This window comes from Bos javanicus, chromosome 16 (assembly GCF_032452875.1).
Source record: "Bos javanicus breed banteng chromosome 16, ARS-OSU_banteng_1.0, whole genome shotgun sequence".
NCBI lineage: Eukaryota > Metazoa > Chordata > Mammalia > Artiodactyla > Bovidae > Bos > Bos javanicus.
In genome coordinates, this window is record NC_083883.1 from 75,652,456 (window position 1) to 75,677,331 (window position 24,876).

At 43.9% G+C, this 24,876-nt stretch overlaps 1 non-coding gene across 1 annotated transcript; it reads left to right on the forward strand.

Moving 5' to 3' along the window:
- Positions 1-17,710: 17,710 nt before the first annotated feature.
- Positions 17,711-17,845, forward strand: LOC133228292 (small nucleolar RNA SNORA48). The gene has a single exon (XR_009730155.1). It is a non-coding gene; the product is annotated as a small nucleolar RNA SNORA48 (small nucleolar RNA).
- Positions 17,846-24,876: the final 7,031 nt, after the last annotated feature.

Sequence of the window (24,876 nt, forward strand, 5' to 3'; positions counted from 1 at the left end):
CTCTGGTTTTCAAAGATGCCCGATCGGCTGTTTTTCCCAAACATAGCCTCCCATGAACCCAGAGCTACAATTTCCAGCTGTGATGGGGAGACATGAAAAAAACTGTGTGCCCAATTGTGCTTCATGATCTGCCCCCAGGAGGTGACTGATGTGGAGCCGGCAAAAGCACAATCACTTTGATAGATGGCTGGCTCCTCCAGGCTCTGTTTTTAAGAAACTCAAAGTCTTCCTGTGGGATTGCCTAAGATTCCAGAAAGCCTGGGCTTTGTTTCTTTCTGCCATCGTTGCAGCTGAGGTCAGATGCCATCTTCTGTGTGACAAACTCCCTTTCCTGAAATGAAAACCAGTAGAAACAGCTCCCAAACCCAATCAGCGTGGACCGGTTGGTAGCTGAATTCCCTTGTCCACCCATCTTTGCTTCTTGCTTGTTCTCTCACCTGGTGAGTTAATGCCATAAAGTTTATTCCCAGTCATTCTATCATTACCCTTTATTGGGCTTCTCTTGGGATACCCAGTAGAATAATGGAACACATACTCTATTTTTTCTTTTCTTTTCTTTTTTCTTCTACGAAACTGCCCTGTAATAAAATAATTTTTTAAATGATAGATTAGATCTTAAAGTATATGAACAGCTTATGTTATCGCTTGCCTGAGAGACTTCACCCCTCCTGCATGGTTCTGACTCTGTTTCTGATTAAATAAAAAAAAATGCTGTTGTGAGCATTTGGCTTCTGATTTTCCATAATTCTTATTTGTAAGCACTTTTGTGCTGGTTCCTCCTTATAATTTACTAAGTGCTTTGCTCTTTGAGAGCACTTAGCAGAAAGAGGTGCAGGGAAATTACATCTGGCAATTATGCCGGTGAATTTAACTCCAGGGTTTAGGCTGTGCAGGTCATTCTTCGCTTTATGTTTCCTGTCCTTGTCCCTGGCAACAGGTTGCCCGAGGGCTGCTCCTGACCATGTTGAAAGAGGCATGAGGCAATTTGATTGCCTGTTGTTAAGCTGTCATTTAGGGTTCTGATGGCCCTGGGAAGGCATGAGTGGGACTCACTCAAGAGCCAGAACAAAGATAGTCCTGCCAAAGCAAAACTCAAGAAGCCTACATTCCAAGAAGTCTTGTGGTCTTCGTTTCTCAGAGTGCCAACTAACTCAGCCCTCAAAAAAAGAGTATGGCCAATTTTTTTTTCCTCTGCCTTAGAGAAGATGCCAATAGTCTTGTCTATGACCTGCTCCTCTCACTTGCCTAAGCATTTCATATCCCTTTTGCATAGAACAACCATCGAATGTATCTCCAAACTCAGGTACTTCTGAGAGTGAAAGAAGGACCTTGACAGTCACATAAGAAAAACGGATGTTACCAAAGATTCTTGGCCGAACCGGGGGTGAGTGGACACCACCTCCCAAGATCCCCACTCCTCGGGTTAACAAGAAGTGGGGATATAAAATAAGACTGGAGAATGAGTGCTTTGAGTCATCAGCTCTGAGTCTGCTTCCCCATGCTGCCTTTTCCAGAATGCTGGTGGTTTCAACCTTCTTCCTGCCAGGGAGAGAGAAGACACTTGATATCATGTGTACTTGGTCTTCTGAGGAGTTGGGATGGTGAAGCATCAAAGCATGTGGGCTCTGAAGCCAGACTGTCTGGGTTTAAATCATAGCTCCCCACGTACTAGTTGGGTGACCTTGGGAAAGTTTTTTGTGCTTCAGTTACTGAGTAAATGAAGAAGAGAGAACTCAGGAGGATCATAGAAATGGAAACACATCTACCTGGAAACAAGAGGAAAGGAGGTGGCTGCTTAACAGGGGTTACCATTTTTTTTAATGCCCACCAACAGCAAACACTATGTGATAACTTTTATCTTAATAGCAACTCTGCTAGGTACATATTCTTATCACCCTTATAAGCATCAAAACCATTGCTACATCTGTTTGACAGATATGAACATGGAAGCTTGAAGACATCACGTATCTTGCCCAAGGTCATATAGCTAGCAAGAGTTAGAATCCCAAGCAACTTATCCAGGCTCTAAAGTCTGCATTTCTTCTAGAATACATCTCTTACCTGGAGTATGGATGTTCACAGGAGTATTCTGCTTCAGTGAGACCCCTGGTCAAGCTTAACTCACCACTGCCCCAAGAAGTTTACCCCAGATTGGAAGCCCCTCTTGCCAAAGCATTTCTCCTTCCTCAAGACTTTAATGGTATCGCTGTGTGGCCCAGGATGAGTTACTTCATCTCTCTTTGCTTCGGTTTCCTCGTCTATAAAATGAGGCTTATCTTCACACCCGCCTCCTGGGAGTTTTATGAGCTTTCAGTGAATGAACACATGCAAAGCCCTCAGAGTGCTCTGCACATGCAAAGCACAAAATGATTTGCTGTCGGGATCATGCTTGGGGGACGTCAGAGGGCTAGAGGGACAGTAGCCTCCACATTGGGTTGGAAGGAATGTGGAGAACTTCCAAATTCCTCTGCCAAACAAGAAAGAGGGAAAGAGGCAAATGGGACAAACAAGAAGACCCTCCTTCCCTCCTCTATAAAGAGCCTTCTCAGGCTCTGGCTCATACGTCATCCTTCCCTTCAGTTTCACAGTAGCAAGGAATCGGTCCACGTTCAGCCTCACTGAAACCCTGGCCCGTGGTTTCTGCCCTTGCCTGCTGGCTCTGTCCTACTCCCACGTTGCCTGCTCGTTAGCAGCATTAACCGGCTTGAGAACCACATAACCCCGCCGACAGCTCTATGTCTCTGGATAGGCGAGCCAGAGCAGAGTCCAACCTGAGAGGCACACACCTGAAGCAAGGTTCTTCGTCTAGAAAATGAGGAGGTTGGACTCAGTGATCTCCAAAGCCAGCTCTGACACTCTATGGGTCTGTAATTCAAAGGTGCCCCCGGATTACCAGGGCTGAGCCGGTTGCATTTCTCATGCATAACAGACTAGAGGGAAACAATTGGTGGGAATTAAAGTCTCAAGTCCCAAGCATTGCCGTTTGTCCTTGATGCTTATTGGGAACCTGAAGGTCATACTTTGCCAGAGTCTTAAATATCAGTCTCATCCGTAAAGCTCTTTCAGGCTGCCTGGAGAGTCAAAGGCTCTTATTCCAGAAGAGAGCAAGATGGGGAAAGGACAGAGGACAATGGAATATTTTAATACCGGCCAGCAGCTTCTAGAATCAAATGGCCTTGTTCAGCTTTCTTTCGCAACTGTGCTGTTTGATCTCCTTGCCATTGGGTTGGAAATTGTAAAAATATTTAACTTGCAAAACTCCACGGTGGATGTGGTTTTTCCATCCACCAACTTTTTAAAAAGGCATTTAAAATCCTGGAATGCTATGATAACCAGAGACTGTGGGCTGAATCCTCAAGGGCAATAAGGTCCTAGAAACAGGGATGAAGGTCACAGGCATTGTCCTGTCCAGCCTATGAAGTGTGAACTTGAGAACGAGCTGGGAGAGTGGAGAGGGAACACAGAAGGCAGGCTTGTGTGCAGATTTCTGCAGGGTCAAGCGATGGCTTCCTAAATGTCACGTTTAGCATGGAATAGGTTAAAAGAGAGAAAGGTTGCTCCTAGTCCCTGGGGACCTAATTCAATTCCACCTGCTGTTGGGACTCCACTTCCCCTCGAGCACGTTGAGTCTCTGCCACACTACGATGGCACGTTCTACAGTCTACTGAGACCTTTGCCATGGGGTGCTCCTGCCAGGGAACTGCTTACATTCTGTCTATCCCAAGTGTCTCTCTGATTCACATCCTATCCCTTGGCTGTCCTGAAGTCCCTTGTCCACAAGGTTCACAGATGATTTCCGGAGATCAGCACTCCAGACACACTTATAAGAAAGAGTATAGTAGGTTGATAAGCACCGAAACCCACAGCCAGACATCCCAGGTTAAAACCCTGCTTCTGTCACATGTTGACAAGTTACTTCATGTTTTTGACGCAGCCACTCCTCCATAAAATGGGGAATAGCTTACCCCAGCAGGTTGTGGAAAGGACTGCAGTATACGGATATTTCTATATGTATCATCTATTTTTTTCCTCATTCTCATCAAACGAGGGCTAGATATATTATGTCAGAGACTCCTGGGGAGGCTTTTAAAGCTCTGAAAATCCGCCTTCACCACTTGAGGGCTTTGTCCTTTCAGCATCTGAAGTTTAATTCCAGGTTTTGCTGCTGCAAAAGGGAAAAGGCTACTTGTCTAATGATGATCGGCGATTATCTCACTCTCTTGGGGAGATCAAACCCTGTCCTGGTTTGAAAGGAGGAGAAAAGGAAATGAGAAGGTGCTAAGTGCTGTGAAGCAAGAGGTGAGGAAGCAAGGGACAGGAAGAGGAGAGAGGGGCCAAGACAAAGCTGCTCAGAGGCCTGAGAGCGGCTTTCCTCCATGGCGCAGATTCGCTTCTCTGGCGTCGCTAACTGTGCCCCCTCCCCTCTGTCGTCAGAAACCCCCATGTCTCTCCCTGCCCTTCTCCTCTCCACCCTCCACCAGCTCCAGACCATCCTGACCCCCGAGCGGCCTCTTCAGAGCTGGGGGAGAGAAGGAGGTGGTTTGAGGCACGATTTCAGGTCATCTGTGCCAACCATCTCCACCACTGGCCCTGCTGTGATGACCCGATAATTCAGAAATAAGCCTGGGACACACTTCAAAGCAGGTCTCAGACTGACACCGACGCTGCATCCTCCCAGCTTGGTGAAGAGTGGCAGGGTGGATGGAAGCTGCCAGGCGAAGAGTCTAAGGAAGGGGGCTCCCTTGCCCAGTGGAAAGGGGGCCCATGCCCCTCCCCTCACATGGAGATTCGATTCCCGCTCTTGGCAGCTCCAAGACATTAAGAATTCTGTCAATGGCACTTTTTTAAAAATCAACTTTATTAGAGTATAGTTGTTTTACAATGTTGTATCTACTGTACAGCAAAGTGAATCGGCCCCATATATACCTATCCCCCTTCCCTCTTGGACTTCTTCCCACTCAGGTCGCCACAGAGCACTAAGTAGAGTTCCCTATGCTATGCAGTCGGCTCTCGCCCGTTGTCTACTTTATGCATAGAATCACCAGTGTACTTTATACATAGAACCAAATCTGTGTATTTTATATGTGGGATCAGATGTGTCCATCTCAATCTCCCAAGTCATCCCCCCACTTCCCCTCTTGGTGTCTATACAGTTGTTCTCTCCATCTGTGAAACGACTTCTGCTTTGCAAATAGGATCACCTACACCATTTTTCTAGATGACACGTATGTGTGTTAATATATGATATTTGCTTTTCTCTTTCTGACTTAACTTTCACTCCGTATGACACTCTCTAGGTCCCTCCAGTACTATTCACGATAGCCAGGACATGGAAGCAACCTAAATGTTCATCAGCAGAGGAAAGGATAAAGAGGATATGCAACTTGTATACGGTGGGATATTAAAAAGGAACAAAATTGGGTCATTTGTAGAGGTGCGGCATGTTTCATTGGCGAGGAATTAGTTCCGAGGCCCCGGTGGGCAGGCCTCGAAGCCCCCGTTTGTCTTGCCCTGTGGCAGGTTCCCTCTTCTCTGCTCTAGCTCATATTTCTTTTCTCCACCTCCAGAAGAAAAAGGCCCTCGGTTGCACAAGGGAGTTGAATTTAGGGAGGGGATATATCTTTACAAAAGTAATGGGGTAAAAAGTGAAATAGTCGATTTGTAGGAAAATAGAAAATAGGGGGAAAAAGCAAGACATCCCCATAATGGCCTAACCCAACACGCTCCCTTCTCAGGGGTAGTCTTGCTGAACAGCCTTGCGAATATTCTTTCAGAAGCTTTGTAGGTACATGTAAGCACTTGAGAATAAATACAACAAAGTTTTATGGATAAAGTGAATGTAGGTTATGCTTATGACTCTGTGACCCCATTTTCTGCTCAGTGATAGATTATGGATACATTTGTTTTCTAGGGTTGTTGTAACAAAGCATTAAAGATTGGGTGGGTGATACGCCTTAAACTTATACACTGAAAAAAGTGAAAGTGAAGTCACCGAGTCACGTCTTGACTCTTTGCAACCCCATGGACTGTAGCCTGCCAGGCTCCTCCATCCATGGGATTCTCCAGGCAAGAGTACTGGAGTGAAGTGCCATTTCCTTCTCCAAACTTATACAGTGCTGTAGGTCAATTACATATTTATGAAGCAAGAAGAAAATGAATTAAAAATAATCAAAATTTTATTTGGAAAAAAATAAAACTAACTTTACTGAATATTCTGGGATTTTTACTAAATACACTTCAAATGTAAAGGAGAAGAATGTATCCCTTGACTCAACTTGTCATTGGTCAACACAGGCCCCATGAATATCTCCTGTAATTCCAGGTTGGGCCTGTATGAGTGCAAAACACATTCTCACCTACATTCTGCATGATGCTCCCCAGCAAAAAGTAAGAGATAAGTGGTAAGGACCAAAGACAAGTGCTGTCTGATCTCACCTGCAAGAAGTTGGTCAACTTAAATTCCACGAGCCAGTTTTTACAGAAAGCCCTTGAACAGGGCCGTCTGATAGTGCTTTCCACAATCAGAGAAACGGTCTGTATCTTCACGGTCCAGTGTGGTAGTCACTAATCCTTATATGGCTCTGGACTGTTAAAATATGGCTCGTGCAACTGAGGAACTGAACTGTTAGTTTTTGGTTAACTTTAATCAATTTAAATTTAATTATACAGAGCCACATGTGGCTAGTGGCTACTTACAGGATGGCATTGGCCTGGAATAAAATGTGGATGAAGAAGATTCTGAAATGGTGCCTAAGTGGTGCCAAGATATCTTTTATCATGCACCAAGCACCATAAAAATTTAGAATTTTTCTATGATATACTAAGATCCTTACATATATTATGCCATTTAACACTCATAACAACACTATGTCCTAGACATTGCTATTCATGTTTTATAGCTGAGGTGACTACAACTTAGAAAATGACTAAAACTAAGTAACTTTCCTGTATTTTCATAGCTAATAATTGTCTGGGGCCAGGATTTAAAGCCAAGCACAATAATTCCACAGGGTATACTTTTAATCATTACACTATCAGATCCCCTTTGCACCAAATTCCCATATGTATATTAAATATATATATATTTAATTTATATAATATATATAATTTAATATATATATTAAATATATATATGTGTATGTGTGTATATATATATATATATGAGTCTGTATCTGTATTTTCTGTTTCCTATTATGCACCAGTACCACACCATTTAAATACTGCAGCTCTAGAGTGTGTTTTGACTCCTGGTAGCTTTTTAAAAGTCTATCGTACAACATTTTAAAATATGTTGGTCATAGCTAACTACCTTCTTTGTGTGAGCCAGAAGCAATTAGAGAGGCAAAGGATGACTAATCTGCTTTTCAGGTGACAGTGTTAGTTGCTCAGCCATGTCTGACTCTGTGACCCCATGGACATGCCAGAGTTCTCTGTCCACGGAATTCTCCAGGCAAGAATACTGGAGTGGATTGCCATTCCCTTCTCCAGGGGAGCTTCCTGACCCAGGGATTGAAGCCAGGTCTCATACATTGCAGGGAGATGTTAAAGAGCTGACTCTTTAACATCTGAGTCACCAGGGAAGCCCAAGATGTTTTACTTTGGGCTTTAAGTAATCAAAAACTCCACTAAAAATAGGTGTTTATTATCCCACATATTAAGAAGTCCATAGGCAGATATTTCTAGAATTAGCTAATAAAGTTGCTCAAAGACTTAAGTTTTCAGGTTAGCTTATCTTTCTGTTTTTCCAGATTATTGGCATTTTCTCTAAAGCTTGTCTGTCCATGGTCCAAGATGAGTATAATACTTCTTTTTTGAACTGAGTTTTCATTGGAGAATGATTGCTTTATGTATACCCAATGGAATATTACTCAGCCATGAAAAGAAACACATTTGAATTAGTTCTAATAAGGTGGATGAACCTAGAGCCAATTTCTCAGAGTGAAGTAAGTCAGAATGAGGAAGACAGATATACTATAATATCACTTATATGTGGAACCTAGAAAGATGATGCGATAGAAATAGAGTCACAGATGTAGAAAACAGACTTACGGTCACCACGGGGAGAAAGACGGGTGGGATGTTTTGGGAGACTGGGATTGACATATATACGCTGGTATATCTCAACTAGATAACTCATGAGAACCTCTGTATAGCACAGAGAACTCGAGTCAATGCCCTGTGTGACCTAAATTGGAAGGGAATCTAGAAAAGAGTATATATACGTATATATGCAACGGATTCACTTTGTTGTACAGCAGAAGCTAACACAACATTGTAAAGCAACTATACCTCCATAAATTAGTTTTAAAAACAACTCAGAGAAACAAAAACACCCAGTATGCACCACCTAGTTCCTGTTAACAGTCATCCTTGTATCTTTCCATACTTTTGTACTGCATATTTATACGTGCCTTTTTAAATGGAAAAGTATTGTATCTTACTTTTTCATAGCCTCCTTTTTTAAAAAATTTAAAGATAGATAAGGGGTATTTCCACTATCAATAAATAGTTCATAGCTTGACTTTTTTAAAGTATATTATTTTTTAAAAGTATGCTTAACCTAATCAATTCCCTGTGGTTCAACATGTAGGCTTCTTATTAATATTTTAATATTTTAGAGATATATCTTTATGCATTCCCAAAGGTAGGAAAATGTGTCAAAGATATGCACCTTATTAAGGTTGTTAATACAGTTTGCCAAACCGCCCTCCAGAAAGCTTATATCAATTTACACAGCCCTTAGCTGTAGGAGAAGGAAATGGCAACCCACTCCAGTGTTCTTCCCTGGAGAATCCCAGGGATGGGCGAGCCTGGTGGGCTGCTCTCTATGGGGTCGCACAGTTGGACACAACTGAAGTGACTTAGCAGCTAGCTGTGTGTGAGCTCCCCTCATCCCCCACTGCCTTACCTGCACTAGGGGTTATCATTCATCGTAATCTCAGCCAAGGGCAGCTTTTGTAAAAGCCAAGCTTACCTTTGTGACTGCATTTTATTCGTAACCCTTTGCAGCTCCCATGAATTCCTGCTTCGGCCAAGGTTGTGAGAGGGGTTTCTGGCCTCACTCGCAGTGCTGACATTGATTCAACAAACAGTTTTGCCAAAAGGACAAAACTAATGGAGGTGATCGCTGGGGAGACCTGCTAGCAAGCGGCCATGTAGAGGGTTTGGGGGAAACAGCAGTTTCTCCAAAGGGCCTCGGACATTCTGGAGTGAGGCGATCCCTTCTTTAATTGCCGTCACCTTCCTCTCCTGCAGGTTGTCTTCCTTCTGGCCTCAGATTTCCCCAGGTAGGGGCTCATTTGCATTCCCTTACGCAGTCCATGCTGGTGGACACACAAAGGTGAACCTGCGAGCAAATTTAACACACTGGCAGGAGAATCTATTCCGGACTCTTCTGGAGTAGCCTGGTAGAGTAGGGTATTTTATTTGCTGCTAAATCCTGTGCAAACAACAGGGTGCTATATTTCTTTCCATGGAAGCTTTAATAACCCAGCCCAGTCATAATGAATTCTGGGGCAGAATGAATGTAAAAGAGTAATGGTGATTAGGTAATTATCAAGTACAGAGAGTATTTAACCTTCCCAGTGACAGGGCTGCCTAAGACTAGCTGATATCGTGTATGCACTCTGGAAATAATCAATAATTTTAAAATTATCCAATCTCTACTATTAATCAAGAAATAAGGATCCAGGAGCAGCGTCAATCACGCTGAGTTTTTTCTCCATTTAACGTCAACCAATGTGCTGCTTCTCTCTGGTATCTTTGAATGTGTTGGCCTTTCTGATTTTTATTTTAGGCTGGCCAGACTTAAGCTGTTGCAAGTCTCTCAGAATATCTCAACAAGCTAAGACACATCACCCTCTAAAATTATCCACCCCAAGCAAAATGCCAGGGAATAACCTTTGGCCTCTGCCTCTTTTAATTGCAGCTCAAGCCCTTTTTAAGCCGCAGGCTGTGACAGCCCCATGTTCTGCTCCCCTTCGCCCATTCTCCACCCCCCACCCCTCTTGGGCGGTCTACTCCACAGAGATTGTGTATGTGTGTATGTGTTTGTGTGTGTGTGTAGTATAATGTATGATAGTCTAGAAAAAAACAGTGTGCCTTCTCCCTAACATACAATTTAATTCCACAATAAAGGCAGCTATACTTAGATGGGTCTTATGAGCCCAAATATACATGAATGCCTGTGTGCACCCACAAATGCACACACATGCAAATATTACCTGGCGAGTAGAACAGTGTATTATGCTAAATAACAACACATGTACTACAGGAAGATTCAGAGTAGAATAAACTAGAAGGGATCATAAATCTCTCCAAACCCCTTACAGAGAAGACAATCTTGAGACTGTAAGAAAAGCAGTGACTCTTTTAATGACTAACAACAAAAAATGAAAAATAATTAAAATACAACTTTCTGACTCCCGATCCTAGAACTCTTTTCCCTAAATGGAACTGAGTCTAAGCCAGGATATTCAAGTAATGTAGGGAATCTAAGTACCAAAACATTTGCTTCTGTGCATGCTGCTTCTTCCTCCTAACATGCCCATCAGGCTTGGCTTTCGTCCTTGGACAACTGACTCCTTCAGACGCGGATCAAGGAGTACCTCCTCCAGGAGACCTTCCCTGCTGAAGCATTCGGGGTCAAGGCCCTTTCTGTGAGCCTGCATAGTCATCTGTGCTTAATCTTAAGATAGCTTTTTTCAGAGGGTAGCCAGGGTTGGACTTCTGGCCTTTTATAGCTCCTGTGATTCTAAGATAAAGAGGTTGCATGTTATTCCCTGTTGCACCCTCAGCCACCAGCCTTGTGCAGAGTGCTCAAAGAGTTATCACCAAACTATGCAAAATCTTCCAGATTTGGGAAGCCATGACAAGGTCAAGGGGACACATCTGCAGAAAAACTCAGGCCAGATGACTGGTCGACAATCTGGGACAGGTAGACGCATAAGAAAGTGAAGGGAAGTCTCTGCCAAGAGGTGTTCCTGGTGGACAAGCCCAGCACGGGCTCAGACAGTCTTGCTCCTTTGTGGAGCAGATATGTTCATCAGGGAGAAGCCCACGATGAGTCAAGGGATGACAGAAAGGGACTCCACTGGTATAGCAAAGCAGATAGAGGGCAGGAGGCAGCAGGGACCCTGGAAAGCAGCCCAAAATGGACAGCAGTCTGGATGTCTCCTTGGGATCTGCTACTCTGAAGGGGACAATTTTGGGGAGAGGTGTGCAGTCTAAATGTCTGCTTGTTGAATACACTGACTAGTATTGCAGATACGGGCTCCATGTCTGGCAATGTAGGTGGAGGCTGGGGTGTTGAGAGTCTATGACATATACACAGTCCCTTCGGGCTGGACTCTCAGGAAACACAGAGCATTGCATGGGTTTTTCTCATGCGCCCCTCTCTTCCTCACTGGGCTAGGCTTGGGTCATTAGCCTGCATCCTGGAGTGTCTTTATTCTTTGCAAGCATTTGCTGAGAACTGTTGGTGCCAGGCACTGGGCTGGGCACTTGATTCTATAGCTCAGTGTTTCCTAGTCTTTTTGTGATCATGAGGATCATGATCTTTTTTTTTTTTTTTAATTACAGATTCCTGGACAACCCTTCTATATCTACTGACTTAAAGTCTAGGAGAGGGGCTTCAGAATAGGAATTTTTTCCAAGTAACCCAAGGAATATATATCATCCATCATTATCAGGAGACACCGATTGAGATGATAATGGGCTGGCCAAAAAGTTCATTCAGGTTTTACCACCATTGCAGAAAAAAACAAATGAACTTTTTGGCCAGCCCAATAAAGGTGATAATAACTAAAATAAAACAAATAAATGACAATGACTTCTGCCACCAATGAGTACACAGTTAGATGAGAAAAAGCATTCTTTTTAAAATTTTCTAAAATAATTTATTTTTAATTGGAGGATTAAGATTACAATATTGTGTTAGTTTCTGCCAAACATCAACACGAATCAGCCATAGGTATACATATGTCCCCTCCACCTTGAACCTCTTTCTCACCTCTCACCCGATCCCACCCTTCTAGGTTGTCACAAAGCACCAGATTTGAGCTCCCTGCGTCATATAGCAAATTCCCACTGGCTATCTATTTTACATATGGTAATGTATATGAAAAACATTAAATAAGCATTCCTAACTCGAGAGACAGTCGTCACTTTCTAAGAACACACATGAAAGAAACTAGAGTTCTGACTAGTCCATGACAGTCATTTGTGTGATTTTGATACAAGCATCTCTTGTAGGGACTGACTTGGAAATCCCCGAATGGGGACAGGTAACCAAGGAAAGGACTCCAGAGTAGCTACAGAAAGTTTTGGCCCAACTGGAGGACCTGTGGCAGATCAAGGCTCAGGAAATGAAAATGTAAGCTTTTATAAACAGAAAAGAGTTTCTTTGGGTTCTGGGAAACATTTGCAGATAGTGTGGGGAATGAGTAAGAGCAAAAACCAGTCACCCCAGCAGAAGCTTATGATAGATGAGACACTTAGTGCACATTAGGGAGGCAAAAATTTTCCCCAGCTCCAGCCAGTAATGTGGAACTTGGAGTAGCTGAGCAGATAGTTCTCAGAAATCACTGGACAAGCACAGTCCTATTTGGCTATAAAATAAGCGTTGCCACTACAAGGGCGACCCAATGTCTGCTCTCTGCATCAGCATCTCTGCCTCCTATCTACCATTCCCCTCTTCCCTTAGAGGACCCCTCCCCTTTCCACCCGCTGGGCTTGGCGTCCTTTCAAATGCTCTCACCCTCCTCTGGAAGCTTATCACCAGCCCATGAGGCATTAATGCATGTACTAATGGTAAAAACACAACGAAGTTATTTCCACACAGTGCCAGGATAATCAGAGCATTTGTTAGGGGGGAGAAAAAAAAAATCAGTATGAATGGCATTTGGTAGCTACAAAGACTAGATAATGGACTTCATTTATCACTTTTAAGAGAGTACATTTTAGTGTTAAAAATTATTAAATATTGGGGATTACACGGTCCAGGGTTTTTGTTTCAGATTTGCTTGTTTCCGTGTTTGTTTTGTCTTGTTTGGCAATGGGGTCTATTTTTCCCATGAAATACTATGCAGAAGCCTGATATACAATGTATGCAAGTCAAGCTGCTGTGGATAGATAGAAGCGGGTAAAAGACGCAGATTCCTGCTACCCCGCCCACTTGCGTTTTTGCTCGGGATCCCCTAAATCACCCTACAGGTGTCCAAGACCCTGAAAAAGTCTGTTTGCAGTCCTCCAAGCCCCTTGTTCCACAAATAAGGAACCTGAGACCCAGAGATCGGAATTGGGCATGCAGAATCCTTACCCAGGGCAGTGGAACTAGAAGCAGAACTCCAGTCTCTTGAATTGCAACCCACTGCCCTTTGCCTCCACGCCTAGAAGCCAGCCTTAGCCGAGGAGCCAAGTTTCCTCAAGGGGTTCTCACCACCCCAGGACAGTGGGGAAGGGTGGCAAGATGAGGAATCAAATGCTTCCTAAGCTATCTTTCTACTGCTCGCTGCACCCACTCACTGCTTTCTTTGGAGGCACGCTCCCATTTCTTTAAAATCCTCAGCTGGGTTAAGGTTAAAAGGATGAGTTAACCGCCCCCAAACTAGACAGCTATCCCAAAAGAAAATAAAATGGGCAAGTTGCGGTTTTCTTCTCAAGTTCACCGTCAATGTCTGTGTACTCCAGACCCCACCGATCAAGGAGGCAACCGTTCACTAGCTCTGGGCATTGCTTTTTTTTTTTTTTCCCTTCTATCTCCCTCTCAATTACTGACCCAGTCCACATCTCTGCATCTGTATCTGTCACTGTTCCCCTCTAAGAATATCAAATAATCTTAGCTTCTGTTCAGACTCGTTGCCCTGCCCTGGAGATTCTCTCCCTTTATAATCTGCCAATAAGGTATTAATACATTAGTTACCTCAGAGTGCACTCTATAATGAGGGCCGTGGACATTATTTAGCTGAATTTGATGGCAACAACTCATTGACATTGGTAAGGTTAATCATCTACCGCTTTATGTCATTGAATGAGTTGAACAACACTGAGCACATTGATCCACGAGGTCCTACAATTCATCTTGGCTGTTACTTTAATGGTGCCATGGCATCAATGCCCTTTAAGTAATTGGCACCAGGAAGAGATGGACTTGGCCTTGTCACGTCAGATTAGAGCAATGTTAAATTGTAAACGATTTTTGCCTTGCCTTGATTCTCTCTTTCCTCTCATTTTACATCCTCCTGATTGAAGAGGCAGGAAGGGGCTCATAGAGGCCAAGAGAGTGAGTCTGGCTGTATTGTGAAGAGACAGAATTATGCATTCAGGAATGCAAAGATCAACATTTTTGAAGCCCTGAGTCCCTTCAGATCATCATGCCTGTGTGACCTGGGGTGGGCTTCTAAGCCTCCTTAGATCTCAGTGTCTTCATTTTTAAAATGAGGACAATTAATAAAATCTACTCATCCCCAACCTGCTTCACAAACGATACGTCCTAGTTCCAAGACCTGATGCTTTGCCTTTGGTGTGAGGAGATGATGGAAGAAAGAGAATAGAGTGGGCCGGGATCTCACCTGAGCCCTGCCCACAAGGACGGGCAGGTATCAGCTTGAGGACAGTGCAGAGCAGAGGCTAGCTCTGAGGTGGCACCCGGGAAAGCTGGAGATAGAGTCTATGGTCCTGGTGAGTGTGTGGGTTTGCCAGGAGTGGGCAATGAGATCCTGACCGGGTAGGTAGAACACAGGAGTCAAGATTATGTGTGAAGCCAGACACGTGGTCAGTACTTAGGAGTATGTCCTTGAGATGTTTGTCTAGAAGGAATGAATTTGGGATAGACTCTATGTCCTGAAGGTGAGCCTTGGGTGGGTGGAAACTTTGAAAGAGGGGTGTTGGCTGATGGAAAGATGGGCTCTGGCTGGGGGACTGCACAGAGCTTAGTGATCTCTCTGCCAAGAGATACCCCTTTTTATTTTAGCTGGTGGGATTCTAGTGGTAACTGGGCCACTGAACCCCACTAAGTCTGAAGTCTACAATCTCACTATATTAAAAATTGTCGCTCTTTAGTCGCTAAATCATGTCTGACTCCTTTGCAACCCTATGGACCGTAGCCCATCAGGCTCCTCTGTCCATGGGAGTTCCTAGGCCAGATTACTGGGGTGAGCTGCTATTTCCTCCTCAGGGGATCTTCCCGACCCAGGGATCAAACCCGTGTCTCCTGCATTGGCAGATGCGTTCTTTACCACTGAGCCACCAGGGAAGCCCAGATTAAAAACCAAGTCGATTCAAATTTCCGCCTTAGTCAGGACTGGCTAAGAATTTGGGAGAGGATGCAGAAAGAGGTGAGGTCTGAGCCAGCAAAGAGAAGCTCATGGCACATGAGGGCTGAGGAGGTCCACATACTGAAGCTGGCTTTACCACTTGCTTGCTGGCTGGCTTGATTCATACTCAGATTACTAAAGAGCTCTGAGCTTCATTTCCCTCCTCGGTAAAAGAGGAAGTGACACGACTCCGCAGGGGCTTTATAAAATTGGCTGCTGTAACGTGTGGGGTGGGATGGAGCCTGGCTGGCTGGGGGAGGACCGGCAGCATCAATTTCTGTTTGAAAGGAATGAAATGAGGCAGAAGAAAAAGACATGAAGTATGTCTAACATCATTCATTTAGCAGGCATGCTATGTACCAGACGCTAAACTTGGAGTTGAATAAACAAAGATAGACCATATGGTATTCCTGCCCCCAAGTTGCCCACAATCTAAGAGAGGAGACAGACTGTATATTTTGATGTCAACTCTGAAATATTTGGTCCCCAAGAAAGGAAAAAATTATCGAAATACAGGAAGAGAAAGTGTGGGGCCTCTTTCTTTCCATCATCTTGCTCACCCACCACAGCACACTACTTCTGCTCCTCCTGGGACTGGATGCGCGCGTTTCACTCTGGAGGAATTATTAGGGAGGCACACTTGGCTGCAGATCTAAGCCCTGTTCTCCAGTAAAATTTACCAATAAAGTTTATATTTTTATATCCATCTGTTTGACAACTGTGTCTTATTTCTCAATTGATTCTGAATTCAACTGGGGAATAGAGGGGGTGTTGTTTATTGGTTTTCACAAAATCCAACAAGACACAGGTTGTTGTACTGCAGAAAGATGCGTAAAGCATAGAATTAATATGTAGTAGGGAGGGATTTATTTTATATGTTGTGTGTGTGTGTGCATTCACACATGTGTACACATGCATATGAAGAGAGGGTGTGTCAGGAAAAATTTACAGAAATTGGGATGGGTCACAATCCAAAGGATGATTGGAAAAAGAAAGACAAGAAGACTGCATGTAGAGAGAATTGAGAAGGTGAGAAAGAGCATACGTAAATAAACCAGAAAAGTAAAAGTGATGTGCAAATTTTCATTAGGAGTATTAGTATCATTTTGTCAACCTTGTATTAAAGAGCCCAGTTTCACAGGATAGCATTTCTCAGCTCTCTCCCTTCAGAGCTGACAATGCCCTAGTAAACAGAGAAATACTCCATCAGAACTGTCCCTGTGCTGATTGTGATGACACTGCAGAATCCTTAGGGGCATTGCTTCACCTCAACAGCTCTGAAGCTTGAGTTTGGGTCTCACTGTGCCATTATCAGGGCACACTGCGCGAGACTCCAGTTTCCCTGTGTAGAAAAGGAGCAGCGATATCATCCCTAAGCCTTCCTCCAGCCCTGACCTTCGTGGAGCTCTTATCCTTTCACATTGTTTTGTTTTGTTTCAGTCAATTCTTTCTTGACCTTTCCAGCTCTCAACAGAGCTTTCCATTCTCAAGGTCTGTATAGATTAATTATCAATATTTCAGATCTTGCTTTGCCAACTCGTGGAAGCACATCCCTGTAGGATATCACTTGACTCTTATTTCTCCACTCCTTTATTATCCACAAAGGAGAGTGTATTAAATTTGTAGAGAGGAAAAAATAGTGGGCTGAGCCAGTTTGGTTTTAAAATCAAATACAATTCTTGAAGCCCTTCTCCTTCCCTTAAGGACTCCCATTACCCAGTAGTCATACTTACAGACCCATAAAAAAGGTTAATGCCAAGATTGTCTCTATCCTGAAAGTAGGGCAAATATGGAAATGTTTATTCCTCTAGGGCAGAGCTTCTCAACCTTGGCACTATTGACATTTGGGCTAGATGATTTTTTTCTTGCGGGGGGGGGGGCGGGCGGCAGTGGGGTCAGGGTTAGCCTGTGCCCGGTAGGATGTTTAAGGCATTGACTGTCTTTACTACCTGGAGGCCAGTAGCACTGTGTCCCCAGTCATGACGATTAAAAACGTATGCAGGCACTGTCCAATGTCCTTGGAGGGTCAAAAGTGCTCTTTGAGAATCTAAGAGGTTACGTTTCCCCTAGCTGAGGTGACTGAATTGATCATGAGGATGCATGCGCATCTTTAGAGAATACTTCTTTTTTAATATTATTCATTCCTGTATTCATTGAACAAATTAAGTTGCTACCAGAAATGTTTGCTACACTTCTTGGCTACTGAAACTGTCATTGTTTGGATCTGTTTTAAGCCTGACAGTGCTGGCTTTCTCTTGGCCACAGTAGCCCCTGCTGCTGTTCACCACCTTATGTATATGGTGTTTGGCTCAGTCCAGTGCTTTTGTGACCCTGTGGACTATAGCCTGCCAGGCTCCCCTGTCCATGGAATTTTCCAGGCAAGAATATTGGGTTGTTGTCCCTGACCTGGGTAGAGTGGCAGCTGGTTGATGGCGCCTGTCTCATGTCAATGGGGGATGAAACAACTCCTTGTTTATCCCAGCTTGACTTTTGCCCTGTGCCCATGCCTGGTTCATGCCCTAGACACATAGATTAAAAAAGAAAAAAGAATACTGGGCTGCCCTTTCCTACTCCAGGGGATCTTCCTGAGCTAGTGATCAAACCTTTGTCTCCTACATTAGCAGGTGGATTCTTTGCAAGCTGGGAAGCATTCATCATCTTGGGGCTTGCTCATTTCCAGCTCTGTGCTTCCAGACCTGTCGCTCATCCACAGGAAATCATCTGCAACAGCAAGAACACCAAGGGTCTGAAGGTAAGGCCTTGAATTCTAGCTCTGGTTCTGCCAGTTCCCAGCTGTGTGACCTTAGAACAGCAAAGTCTGTGTGAATGTCACATCCTGGTCTGAAAAATGGGAAGGACACGTGGCACTCTCCTGCTTACTTATCCGGTTGATCGAGGGGAAAAAGAAGAGCAAGGCAGAGGACGTGATCTGAAAAGGAGACAGCACTGTACAAGAGAGAAACATTTTTGTTCTTATGATCATTATCTGTAAAACAAAATGGTATTAACAAGAAGTGCTTGTTAAGCAGAGAGAAAGCCAGCTGAGGGAGAGAAAGAATTACCACCTAGATTGGGACAGGATAAGGAGTTAGAGCAGAAAGGCATAGTCCTTTGCTGAATTGGGGGCAACTAAGCTCACTTCCCACTCCAGTACTGTTGCCTGGAAAATCCCATGGATGGAGGAGCCTGGTGGGCTGCAGTCCATGGGGTCACTAAGAGTCAGACACAACTGAAGTGACTTAGCAGCAGCAAGCTCACTTCTGACAGAATGTGGTACACTGGGGAAGGGAATGGCAAACCACTTCAGTATTCTTGCCTTGAGAACCCCATGAACAGTATGAAAAGGCAAAATGATAGAATACTGAAAGAGAAACTCCCCAGGTCGGTAGGTGCCCAATATGCTACTGGAGATCAGTGGAGAAATAACTCCAGAAAGAATGAAGGGATGGAGCCAAAGCAAAAACAATACCCAGCTGTGGATGTGACTGGTGATAGAAGCAAGGTCCGATGCTGTAAAGAGCATATTGCATAGGAACCTGGAATGTCAGGTCCATGAATCAAGACAAATTGGAAGTGGTCAAACACGAGCTGGCAAGAGCGAACATTGACATTCTAGGAATCAGCAAACTAAAATGGACTGGAATGGGTGAATTTAACTCAGATGACCATTGTATCTACTACTGCGGGCAGGAATCCCTCAGAAGAAATGGAGTAGCCATCATGGTCAACAAAAGAGTCTGAAATGCAGTACTTGGATGCAATCTCAAAAACAAAAGAATGATCTCTGTTTCCAAGGCAAACCATTCAATATCACAGTAGTCCAAGCCTATGCCCCAAACAGTAATGCTGAAGAAGCTGAAGTTGAACTGTTCTATGAAGACCTACAAGACTTTTTAGAACTAATATCCAAAAAAGATGTCCTTTTCATTATAGGGGACTGGAATGCAAAAGTAGGAAGTCAAGAAACACCTGGAGTAACAGGCAAATGAATACGCAATGAAGCAGGGCAAAGACTAATAGAGTTTTGCCAAGAGAACGCACTGGTCATAACAAACACCCTCTTCCAACAACACAACAGAAGACTCTACACATGGACATCAGCAGATGGTCAACACTGAAATCAGATTGATTATATTCTTTGCAGCCAAAGACGGAGAAGTTCTATACAGTCAGCAAAACAAGACCGGGAGCTGACTGTGACTCAGATCATGAACTCCTTATTGCCAAATTCAGACTTAAATTGAAGAAAGTAGGGAAAACCACTAGACCATTCAGGTATGACCTAAATCAAATCCCTTATGATTATACAGTGGAAGTGAGAAATAGATTTAAGGGACTAGATCTGATAGACAGAGTGCCTGATGAACTATGGACTGAGGTTCATGACATTGTACAGGAGACAGGAAACAAGACCATCCCCATGGAAAAGAAATGCAAAAAAGCAAAATGGCTGTCTGGGGAGGCATTACAAATAGCTGTGAAAAGAAGAGAAGCGAAAAGCAAAGCAGAACAGGAAAGATATAAGCATCTGAATGCAGAGTTCCAAAGAGTTCTTATCTCTCCAAATAGCAAGGAGAGATAAGAAAGACTTCCTCAGCTATCAGTGCGAAGAAATAGAGGAAAACAACAGAATGGGAAAGACTAGAAATCTCTTCAAGAAAATCAGAGATACCAAGGGAACATTTCATGCAAAGATGGGCTCAGTAAAGGACAGAAATGCTATGGACCTAACAGAAGCAGAAGATATTAAGAAGAGGTGGCAAGAATACGCAGAAGAACTGTACAAAAAAGATCTTCATGACCAAGATAATCACAATGGTGTGATTACTCACCTAGAGCCAGACATCCTGGAATGTGAAGTCAAGTGGGCCTTGGAAAGCATCACTATGAACAAAGCTAGTGGAGATGATGGAATTTCAGTGGAGCTATTTCAAATCCTGAAAGATGATGCTGTGAATGTGCTGCACTCAATATGCCACCAAATTTGGAAAACTCAGCAGTGGCCACAGGACTGGAAAAGGTCAGTATTCGTTCCAATCCCAAAGAAAGGCAATGCCAAAGAATGCTCAAACTACCGCACAATTGCACTCATCTCACATGCTAGTAAAGTAATGCTCAAAATTCTTCAAGCCAGGCTTCAACAATACGTGAACCGTGAACTTCCAGATGTTCAAGCTGGTTTTAGGAAAGGCAGAGGAACCAGAGATCAAATTGCCAACATCTGCTGGATCATCGAAAAAGCAAGAAAGTTCCAGAAAAACATCTATTTCTGCTTATTGACTATGCCAAAGCCTTTGACTGTGTGAATCACAATAAACTGTGGAAAATTCTGAAAGAGATGGGAATACCAGACCACCTCAATAGAACTGGACATGGAACAACAGACTGGTTCCAAATAGGAAAAGGAGTACATCAAGGCTATATATTGTCACCCTGCTTATTTAACTTATATGCAGAGTACATCTTGAGAAATGCTGGGCTGGATGAAGCACAAACTGGAATCAAGATTGCCGGGAGAAATATCAATAACCTCAGATATGCAGATGAAACCACCCTTATGGCAGAAAGTGAAGAGGAACTAAAAAGCCTCTTCATGAAGGTGAAAGAGGAGAGTGAAAAAGTTGGCTTAAAACTCAACATTCAGAAAACTAAGATCATGGCATCTGGTCCGATCACTTCATGGGAAGTAGATGTTGAAACAGTGGAAGCAGTGTCAGACTATTTTTTTGGACTCCAAAATCACTGCAGATGGTGATTGCAGCCGTGAAATTAAAAGACACTTACTCCTTGGAAGGAAAGTTATGACCAACCTAGATAGCATATTCAAAAGCAGAGACATTACTTTACCAACAAAGGTCCGTATTTTGGGTTTTTCCTGTGGTCATGTATGGATGCAAGAGTTAGACTGTGAAGAAAGCTGAGTGCTGAAGAATTGATGCTTTTGAACTGTGGTGTTGGAGAAGACTCTTGAGAGTCCCTTGGACTGCAAGGAGATCCAACCAGTCCATTCTGAAGGAGATCAGTCCTGGGTGTTCTTTGGAAGGAATGATGCTAAAGCTGAAACTCCAATACTTTGGCCACCTCATGTGAAGAGTTGACTCATTGGAAAAGACTCTGATGTTGGGAGGGATTGGGGGCAGGTGGAGAAGGGGACGACAGAGGATGAGATGGCTGGATGGCATCACCGACTCAATGGACATGAGTTTGAGTAAACTCCGGGAGTTGTTGATGGACAAGGAGGCCTGGTGTGCTGCGATTCATGGGGTCGCAAAGAGTCAGACACGACTGAGCAACTGAACTGAAGTCAACTGAAGCTCACTTCGTCTTCCTAGGTAGCTCAGCAGTAAAGACTCTGCCTGCAGTGCAGGAGATGTGGGTTTGGTCCCTGGAGAAGGAAATGGCAACCCACTCCAGCATTCTTGCCTGGGAAATCCCATGGACAGAGGAGCCTGGTGGCTACAGTCTATAGGGTCGCAAAGAGACACCACTCAAGTGTCTGAGCATGTGTGCAAGCTCACTTCCTCTCGGAGCAGGAGCCTAAAGATAAGAAGCACCGGTGTGGCTGTCAATGGGGCTCCCCTGGGCTGCTTTTTGGGGCCTGGGTCCAGATTTCTAAGTACAGTTCTTTTATACAGAGGAAAAATTAGAAAGTATCTAATATATGTTAGGTATATATATTAGATACTTCCTGTGTGCCGGGCATTAAGCTAGAAGTGTTTCTGAAGATGCTTTCAGAAGCACTGCGTCTAGAAAGCATGAAAGAGCTGACATTTCTCTCACAGCCCCATCTATACCATCCCAATAGTCCAATGGAGTGTTTCTCTGTCTCTTAAGAAGAAACCTAAAGTACCTGGGAAACACTAGAACATGGAACTGCGTGGTCCGTGAAATGACTTTCATGAATTGTGATCCACGTGCCACAGTTCTGTTCTTGTGTAATAATAATGGGGATAGTAAGCACGTGTGCAATGCCTAGTACAGGCCAGGCACTAACCTAGACACTTCACGGTTTATGCATTAATTAACACAGACTGAACGTGAATATGAATATGAGCATTATCACACAGAGAGGCCTGCGACCCTCCTTCCCTGCTACCCTGGGTTCTATGCCTCTGGATTTTCAGTGAGAAGTGAGTGAAAGTGAACGTCACTGTCATGTCCAACTCTTTGCGACCCCATGGACTATGCAGTCCATGGAATTCTCCAGGCCAGAATACTGGAGTGGGTAGCTGTTCCCTTTTCCAGGGGATCTTCCCAACCCAAGGGTCAAACCCAGGTCTCCTGCACTGCAGGTGGATTCTTTACCAGCTGAGCCACAAGGGAAGCCCTTCAATGAGAAAAGTATGTCCAAAAAGGGGAACTGACCAAGCAGTGCCCAGTAAGAGCACTATCAGCGGTGGTGAAAATGACCCCACTGCATTCAATAGACAAAGAAGAGGACAAGAGATGGGCGGTGAGGCTGGCAGGTCACCAGGCAGTGAACAGCAACCATGGGCAAAGGGACAAGGGTGGCTTGTCAGAAATTTCAGGGGAAGTTGGAGAAGAGGTCAGATACCAGATACAACCAGATTATGAGATACCAGAGAGATTTCCTCTTTTTCACCCAGGTAGAGATTTTAGGGGATTGAATCTTGTCATGATTCTCTGAGTGGGAAGAGAATAATTTAAAAATAACCCTCGTCTTCATGTGTGCAGACGGGCATGACATACTAATAGGAGCATCAGAATCCTCTAAAGAGACATTTTCTCTGGCCCTGAAATAAAAGTGTTCTACCGCCCGACAAGAACAGCATGATGTTCCCGTGACATTTACTTAATGCCCCTCACCAACTCCCGATTAAACAAATCATGGTACCCAGAGATCTCAGTGTTCATACAAAGCTGGTGAACACAAGTCATTTCGTGTACCTGGAAGTTGTGGATTTTTTTTATTTTGTCTGAGGTCAAGTCCTTTTTCCCAAGCCAGCAAACATTTTATTTTCACTAAGATGAAGTAGGAAGGAGAAATAGCCTTCACTGATGTGCTGCCACTGGGCCAAGGTTTAAATCTGAAAAGATGGCCCCATTCATTGTAGGTAGGGCCATTGCTTTGATCATTTAACAGCTGACTTGACCATCAGTCTTGGATCCAAAAAACATCTTTGGCAGCTAAAGAGTCCTTTTTCAACCAAATGCCATGCCTCCTGTATTTAAAACCACCTAAAATGTATCTTTTGGCATAAGTGAGAACTCCCCAGTTCATCACTTCATGTATCATTCCACTTAGTCCTTAAAAGGATCCTGAGAAGACAGGCATTATTATTATTAATATCCTTATTTTCCAACTGATAGAATGATGCTGTGAGTAAGCAAGTAACATTTCCAAGATCAAGAAGTGGTAGAACTGATTCTCACTCTGAGTGGTCTTCATCGTTTTCAAATTCCAAAGGCCTTCATCTTCACCCTTCGCCAGGCTGCATTCGATTCTCAGGTATGAGTCTGGTCACTTCTCGGAAGGTCTCTTCGGCATCATCCCCTAACAATAACACCCCTTCCACAGCAACAGCTGAGGCTGGTAGTGTCTATACCCCCATAACTCAGTCTTCTGGAGGCTACTTCTTTCAGAGTTGCCTGTAGCCTTTGGTGCAATGGCTCAAGACACACAAAGCACTCAGGAGCCTCAGGCAGGAGACAGCAGTGGTACAAAACTTTCTGAGGTCGGATATGGGGTCTGTCCTTTTTTACCTTTGCTTTTCCTTCTAAATTACTGTTGATTGTGGAGCATCTGCTTCCTTCTGAGATGCATATGCTTCCCCCAGTCAATCTGAATGCCTGTCGAGTGGCCCATACAGAGCTGCATACGGACACGCAGCTGAAAGTTGCCTTTAGAACCCCTCCATAAATCAGACCCCCAAGCTCAGCCAGCACATCTCTGGAAGTGGTAGGTAGCAATAAAGGGAAAGATAGAAAATACCTTCCTGAGTCATCTGATAGCTCCCAAGTTTCCATTGCTCTAGGCACAGATGACTAGCAAGGCAGTAAGCAAGGAAACACTTTGCCTTCTTCCACTGACTGGATCGCCAGCCTTTCTGATAGTGGAAGAAAGAGGGACTCTGGGGTCTCAGGATGAGCTCACGAAATTTCAAAGAGGAAGAATAGGATGTCAGTAAACCCTATGTCACTTAATCTGCAGGTCCCACATATGCCAATCCCACTCCACGTCTCAGTAAGTCATTAGTGCTCCTGCATTCACCCTCAAACTTTTCTAATCAATGAGGTCTTTTTAGACATAGGCTCTTTTACACACACCTTTGCCATGTATCTTACATATACTCACTTTTGAAAAAAAAAATCGGGAGAATTAATTTGAGTTAAATGATTCTGCTTGTGTTGGTGCTCATAAAAAATCGACAACAAAATGAATAATCAAGAAATAATTATTAAAGCCAACACATCGAGAGGTCCTAGTGTGAGGAAAGGAACACTGTGTGGACTGGAGCAGCCAGCCCTCTGTGGAGAGCATAGAGATACACGGCTGGCCTGCGTCCTCTAAAACACGACTCTGGGGAGGAGCCTGGGCAAC